Below are 7,651 nucleotides of genomic sequence, written 5' to 3'. Positions count from 1 at the left end.
TTTCACACCCTGCTTCGTCCTATCCAGCTGCTTCAGCAGATTCTTCCTGACTTAATTGAGGTCGGGTGGGGTGACAGCTGATTCTTAAAATCTTCCTGCTGGAGATGCAGTGTTATTTTTAACTTGTATTCAAGTTTATATTACAGGAATCTCTGAAATCTGAAGGGCAGGGCGCAAATACCTGTATTTTCTGAGGCAGGGAAAGCAGCATTTCTCAGAATTTCTAACGTGTTGTGCCTAGCAGAATCATAATGTAAAAATTAACACCCTCAGTGCAAGCTCTCTAAATAGGGAGAGAGATGCCATGGTGTGCCGTGCTAGTACATACTTTACACTGCTGCTTGCTGTGGAATCCTAATGTTTTTTTCCTTGAAGCATGCAACCTATCTTACTGCTATGCCACCCTGCTAAAACACCAGGCCGTTCAAATCTCCAGCTTTCCTTCTCCCTAGTGCTGTTGAGGGGGTGTGCCTGAATTTTAGGTTAACGAGGTTAAGATAAAAGCTCCACCCTTGCAGCAGCGGTTCTGCCCTGGTGAACGCTTTTCCTTTCCATTTGTCCTCCCTGTTATCTCCTGTGGAGTTCCAGAGTTACCAGGGGATGCTGCCAACCACTGTCCTCACACAGCAACTCTCTGTGGACAGAGGCTCCGGTGGCAGCATCGAATCAACCCCAGCCTGAGCAGTTCTGGTTTGCTCCCAGGCCTGGAGCACCACATCCCCTCTGCAGCTGCAAATGAATCCTGAACTGGGCTTCTGTACTCTTGATCAGTGAGAGGGGCTCTTTAGCACATTCACTTTGTCACATACACCAACACAGAGTCAAAACAATACCTGGGTACCAACTGGAATCTGCAAATCAGTTTTTTCAGTGGTGTTACTATGAGCATGCATCAGTTGTGTTTTCCATGAAATGCCTATGAACATAGCATCTAGATTCCTCTTCCACTCAAAAATCTCTTCTGTATAGTTTCACATAATCATTTGGGTTGGAAAAGACCTTCAAGATCAAGTCAACCTGACCTACCAAGTTCCGTCACTAAACCATGTCCCTTAGTGCCACTGCGTGCATTTCAAAGCACAGCTCATGTTATAGGATCAGAGGACAAATGAGGTTGGAGGGGACCCAAGAGGTCTCTGGCCCAGCCCCTGCTCAAGCAGGGACAGCTCCGAGGTCAGACCGGATTACTCAGGGCTCTCTATTTGGGGCTGGAAAACCTCCAAGGATGGCGACTGCACAGCCTCTCATGGCAACCTGCTGGAGTGATTAAAAACAAGAAAGGCAGACTGTCTGAGGAGATCCCAGGTACAGCTCTTTCTCCTGCAGACCCAAGGGCACCCATCTCAGTCTCCAACCTGGAAGAAACGAGGAAGGGGACTGGGTCATCCATCCTCCTTCTGCTAGGACTGCATGGAAGCACACAGCGTTCATTTGAAATGTGTTGTTCCTCTTTGTATCCTGCAAATAAAGCACATGGCCAGTGCAGAGCTGGGAATGCTCTGCATGAGCTGGGAACAACTGGTCTGTGATGGATGAACTTCCCTGGTCTTGGGAGACAAGGTTATTCATTTGTTTTGTGTGCTTTATTTTGTTGGAATTCACCTGGAGAGCACAGTATCTTCAGGATTGGAGAGCGAGACCAAGTCTGAAGTTTAAGGTACACTTTTTGCTTTATAAGTATAATTAAGCTGACAGAAACTTTGGGGTTTGGGAGGGGTGGGAGGAAGGCTCCACCCTGAGGAAGACATTCAGGTGGTATGACACATTAAAATGTGGTTTAAAGTGACTGGATGGCTGCCCACATGCATGCAAAGCAACCTGCATGCTTCTTCTGTCCAGGCAAGGCTGGCTGCTAGGAGCAGTGCTCCTGCCAGGAGAACCTGGATCTCCAAAGCACCAATGTGCCTTCCTTGCATCTCACTAGCATACGCATTAATTGAGCCTGGCTGCCTGAGCTTGCAGGACCCGCAGGATTGAGCCCTGGATATATCTGATAAGGAGCCACAAAGTCCACAGGTACAGACAAACACTGACTCCCTTGCATCAATAACGCACCAATGCTTTGACTGGGCACCAGAGCCTGTGTCTCTGTTAGCACCAGCTTTGATTTAAATAAATGGAGGCTGTGTGCCCTTTTGGTATCCTGCAAATCTTCAGTGATCCCCCACAACTTAAGATTTAATGTTCTCAGTGCTATGTCCAGACTCAGCGGTAGTTTGTCTGTATGCATCCTTCTTGCCAAATCTCCCTTGCAGATTTGATTACATAAAGCATCATTCATTTCCTGAACTAAACCTGCTCTGTCGTCTGGTGCCATTCTAATACTATCCTGAAGGAAAATGTAATTTGGTTGTATATTCAGTGATCTCTACATACAGCACACATTTCTTTGGCGCTGAAAATCATCCTCCTTTCAGTGAAATATGACATGTAAATCCATTGTTTGAAGAGAGAGATGAAAATGTACGGGATATAAACCCATAAATGAATATAACCATCTATTCTAGCAAAATACCCTGTCTTAGACAAAATGCCAGAAGTGTTTACTGCTGATATTTGTTATACCCCTGTGGGGCCTGGTGGAGTCATTGTGACAATATCCAGCAAAGCCAGGGCTGGGTTCAGCCACTCCTAATAACTGGGTGTTTGTCCTGAAGGCACAGCAGAGCCAGGGGCTCACCTCACCTTTGGCAGCAAGGTTTTAACATTTTGTTGCTATTTGTGCGTTGATGTTACAAAGAGGCTCTTCTGTTTCAGTCAGTAAAACCTACTGTCCGTGTCCCTGCTCAAAAAATAAACAGATGAGTAAAAAGAAACAGGCACGTTATATGACAACGTATTGCCCTTGGCTCACTTTTAGTGTTTTCTTACAGGCCATTTGCCCGCTTGGGCTTTGCAGAGAAGCTGTCTTCCTCAAAACAGCCACTGCTATACCTCGCCAAGAAGCGTGTTGTCTGTTGGCGGCAGCTTGGCCGCACAGGGGCACACGTCTCACAACAGCCGTGTAGATGCGGTGCTTAGGGACATGGTTCAGCGTAGACTGGGCAGTGCTGAGTTAAGGGTTGGACTTGATGACCTGAGAGGTCTTTTCCAGCCTAAATGACTCTAAATGATTCCTGGAAGCAGAAGAGCTTGCTCCTGGGCGGCACAGTGTGCCCCTGGCCAGGCTTCACCAGGCCCGAATGCGCGGTGAAGCCAGGCCAGGAGCATGGCGGCCCTTGTGGAGGGGCCCCCTGCCGCCGAGGCACTTAGGTGCCACCCTTCTCAGCTGGCCAGCTGCTCAGCCCTTGTAAATTTGGGCCCGTCTTGCTTCTCTTCAAATTGCGTTGCAGAAATGAGTTGTGCTTGAAAATGTAACTCTCCTCCTGGAGCTCCTCTGATAACAGCACTTTCCATGGTGCAGGCGGGACAGAAATTTGCCTCGTCCTTCATATTCACTTTAGCAGGCCCACGTGCACCATTAAGATCATTGGCAGAGGGATAGAAATGCTTTGTACAAGAGGTAGTTATAAAATGTTCCTCACCGTGTGATCCCATTCCAGGTCTTGTCTCTACTTCCAAACTAATTTATAAAGCTTCTCAGAGCCATGATATGCAACCCAATTCATCAAGATATTTAAACATTGATTTAAGATGTCTAAATCCCATTTTTTAAAACTTATGCGGGTAGGTGTCAATATCCTATTCTCTTCTAATGAGCCTTAGACTCAGAAAAGATGCCATAAAGTGCCTGTATTTCTAAGGATACATCTCTGAAATGTCTCATCTTTCCACAACTGTCAACTGTATGAAAAAAGAAATCCTCAGAAGTGCTTAAGTTGAATATTTGTCAGCAAATGCAGGCTTAAGTCTCCTGTTAGCTGACCTTTTAAAAATACCACAGATGCTGAACAAAATTGTTCTGCACTATGCCCAGCTGTAAGACAGGCTCTGCAACCCATCCAGAGAGACACAGACTATAAAATACAGCTCAGGAAGAGTGAAGGCAGAGACAGGAATAAAAATGAAGATGAATTGGGGACCCACTAGGCAAGGCAAAGAAGGATAACCATGCCGCGCTAACCCATTACGTGCTGAAATTGGCCAGTTCTGCCTGCAGTGCAGTGGCTCTGCTTTCTCTTTTTGATTTGATACTGAATTTTCCATGACAGAATAAAGTCATATCAGCAGAAATGCTATTTGCCAAGCAGCTTTTCCTGTCCTGACAGCTCTAGCCTCGGCCACAGGCACTTTGTAGAGCATGCACCAGTCAATGTCCCACGGAGAAGCATCATCAAGATGAGTATCGGAGCATGGCGGCTGGTCCTGCCATGCAAGCTGCCCACGTCAGGGGGTCAGATGACTCTCAAAGGGTTTCCATTGTTAATTATACCAGGAAATAGTAAAGCGGCTTCCCAAACTCCTGTGCTGTTTACACATGTAGTTTGCGTGCCAGCTAAAAAATATTCCCGATGGAAATGAAAATAAGGTCCCTGCCAATGTCCTACCCAAGCCTTCCATGAGGGGAGGGCATGGGAGAGACACAGAAAAAGAGTTGTGTTTTTTTCCCAAAGCACTGGTTGAGGACTTTTTTTTCTATTATATTCCCAATAGACACTTAATTAATGTTTTGAGAAACATCCCACTGAAATATTGGTGTCTGCTATCTCTAGATTTATTTTGTCACCCAATCAACTGAAAGAGAAACTGAGCTCTTTGGTCTACAGGGTAAATATCTGATGGTCTCTACAGAGACACCCATAAATTTTAGGGCACTGTCTGGACCTGGTGCCCATTTTTCATGGCAAGTATCTGAACTGAGAGGTGAGACCCGCCCTGGGAAGGGGAAGGGAGGCTGTGCTCATCCCTCTAATCTCAGCTGGGGTCATCACCTCTACCTCTCTCCTCTCCTGTACAAGGAAGCTGTTACATGTTTCAGAACTGGTAAGATTTGTTTCTTCATTGGATGGTTCCATTAAAATTAGTGGAAATAGGAGAATTGGTGGTTGAGAGCCCAAAGAGTACTGGGTGGGCACTTCCAATGCAAGCAAGGTCCGGGGTTACAAAAAATGGTGACAGCCTGTCTTCAGGTTCTCACAGAGAGGGTTTCAAATAGGGCATAAATGAGCTCTTGCCCCAGCCCTCAGGCAGTGTAGTTCAGGCAGTAGAAAGCAGTAAACATCCAAAGGAAAAAATAAAATAAAATAAAAATCCTTACCTCTTTATTGCAAAGGTATGCAAAATAGTGAAATGTCTGTATTTTACTATTTAAGAGTCTCACCACAGCATATGTGTATGAAAGAATGCAAAAAAAAACATGGGAAACTCAGTTTAACCAGATGCATTTGGTTTCTTTTCAGTTTCCTATATATAAAAAGCATCAAACTAAATATGTCCAAGAAAAAACCCACATCAGCTTAAACTCTCCAGAGGGCTTGTGAGCTTGTCTGGCTTGCGAGAAAATGTTGCCGAGCGGTGTTGGGTTGACCACCCCAGCAATTCAGCTGCATAGTTGCCCTTTCTTTTTCATGCCTACAGCAGAATTCCTTGTAAATCATCGGGGGAAATGAAAATAACCACCTCCGTTGCACAGCTGTGTCCATTTACTTCACCCCAGCGCTTCGTTCCAAATAACGCGTCCGTCACCACTGGGCTGAAGTAAGGAGGAGAGGTGGCAGACAGCGGCTGGCTGGTGGGCTGCCCAAATCCCATTTGACACAGGGGATGAGGGGGTGAGGGAAAAAGAAGCAGGAGTGAGTGAAGGCAGAAGTCTCCTGGTGAATGCCTGCACCTCAGTGATCTCAGATCCAGAAAAGTCCATGGGAGAGCTCAAACAAACAAGTGATTAATGTGTCCGAGATCCAAGGCTCTCGCTCCTGTTTTGCAGAAGGGACTATTTAATTTGTGTTCTCCACAAATGAGTCACAGCCTACTGATGGCTACAAAAGTCTCCACATTTTTTCTGAGAACACTGGGCCTCAGCGATGTTGCCTTGCTTCTTTTTTTGCAGCATTAACTTCCCGGATCCCTATGCTCTGGGGAGCCCTGGTGTCAGCGCCTGGGGGAAAGTTGCAGTGGCAGAAAGCAAAAATAGAGGATAGATACCCTGCAGGTACCTGTGCAGATACCCAGGAGGCCTCTGAATAAACCAGGTATGGCCCCACATTGCAAAACTAAGAAATTAGGAAAATACAATTTAATTTTCCAATGGAAAAAAAAATAATATATATATATATACATATTAGAGGGTTTTTTTAACATATATTTAGCGATGTATGGATCCCTGAAACTCTGTCCTTCAAAATCTCTTACAGACTACCTTAAATTCACAGAAGTGTTCTGTCTTGTATTAGGTACAGTCCTGCCATCTGTCGGATATTTTTAAAATTAAACCCTCGTTTAATATAAGAAAAAAAAAAAAAGCCACTGATAGCAGTTGTTTGTTTACTTTTTTATTATTATCATTTCAATCAAGTGCCTGTTTGCTTTTCTAAAGGACTTCAGCAACCAGCAGTGACCCTGACATTTCCTTGGGGTCCAAATAACCAGAGGCTCCACCCAGCCAGCTCTGAGACAAATATTTACAGGAGGATGCACTATAACAACAACATGTGGAGGGAAGCGGTAGGTCTCTGCCTTTTGGGATGGGATTCTGCTAGATGCCCTCCAACATGGACAGCTACACATGAACCAGGGACCCTTCCATCTCTGGGGAGCAGCAGGCATTTCCACCATGCAGTTCATCTGATCAGATGGACACTTCATCCTCAGGAGGAGATGAATCACATCCTCAGCATATCTCTGTACCTTTTTTTCTCTGGTGACTATAAAGGGAGCTTGGCATATGGTCAGAGAAGCGCACCTTTCATTGTCTGGGCATCTTTCTGGCAGCAGAACCTGAGCCAAAGACAAATACCAGTGCCCACAGCTCAGGTGGCCAGGAGCAGTGTACGGCATGACACTTGGATGTCCTCAGGTGATTTCACAGCCCCTTCTGGCCTTGCTCTCCGTGCTTCTGGGGCTGGCATCGCTGCAGACCCATTGGCACGGCACTGCCTGTCGTGGGGTTGGCATAAGTGCTTGGGGCCATCCCATCATCTGGATGACAGTGAAAAGTGCTTTTGGTTCCTTGGTCTCTGTGAGGGGCAATCAGAGGGGATGCCCCTCGGCAGTGCTCAGCATCCAGTCACGGGAGAAATCAGCAGCAGGGGCCCTGCAAGCACTCACACCGCAGCTACATCTACCACACCAGCCACCAAATCCTTCCTTTTAACAAGAGCAGGGCTTCAGAAACAAAGCAAAACAAAACAAAACACTTCCCAGCAAGGCTCTGAGCATGGTGAATATTTTCAGACCTCAGAAACATGCGAATTACCATCGTTCTGACTCAAGCCTCTGATGGTTATGGATGTGCTTACGTTACTCATTGGCTCTGAGCAGAAGAAACAAGCACTCTGGTCTCTGCTTTCACATACTTAAGCTCCATTCAACAGATAAGAAGCCCCAAGTGTTTTTTTGTTGTGGGCACCAGGCAAGGTTAGTTAAACTGACAACTGGATCTTTTTTCTGATGAAAATATGGAAGGCAAGTTTCTAGAAACTGCTTGTTGAAGAGGTTATTGCAGCTGCAGACAACGGCAGAAGACATTTTAGAAAAGTTGGTTGTTGTGGTT

This window comes from Anser anser, assembly GCF_964211835.1.
Source record: "Anser anser genome assembly, chromosome: 3".
Taxonomy (NCBI): domain Eukaryota; kingdom Metazoa; phylum Chordata; class Aves; order Anseriformes; family Anatidae; genus Anser; species Anser anser.
The sequence above is the reverse complement of the archived record's forward strand: the minus strand, read 5'-3'. Positions refer to the sequence as shown.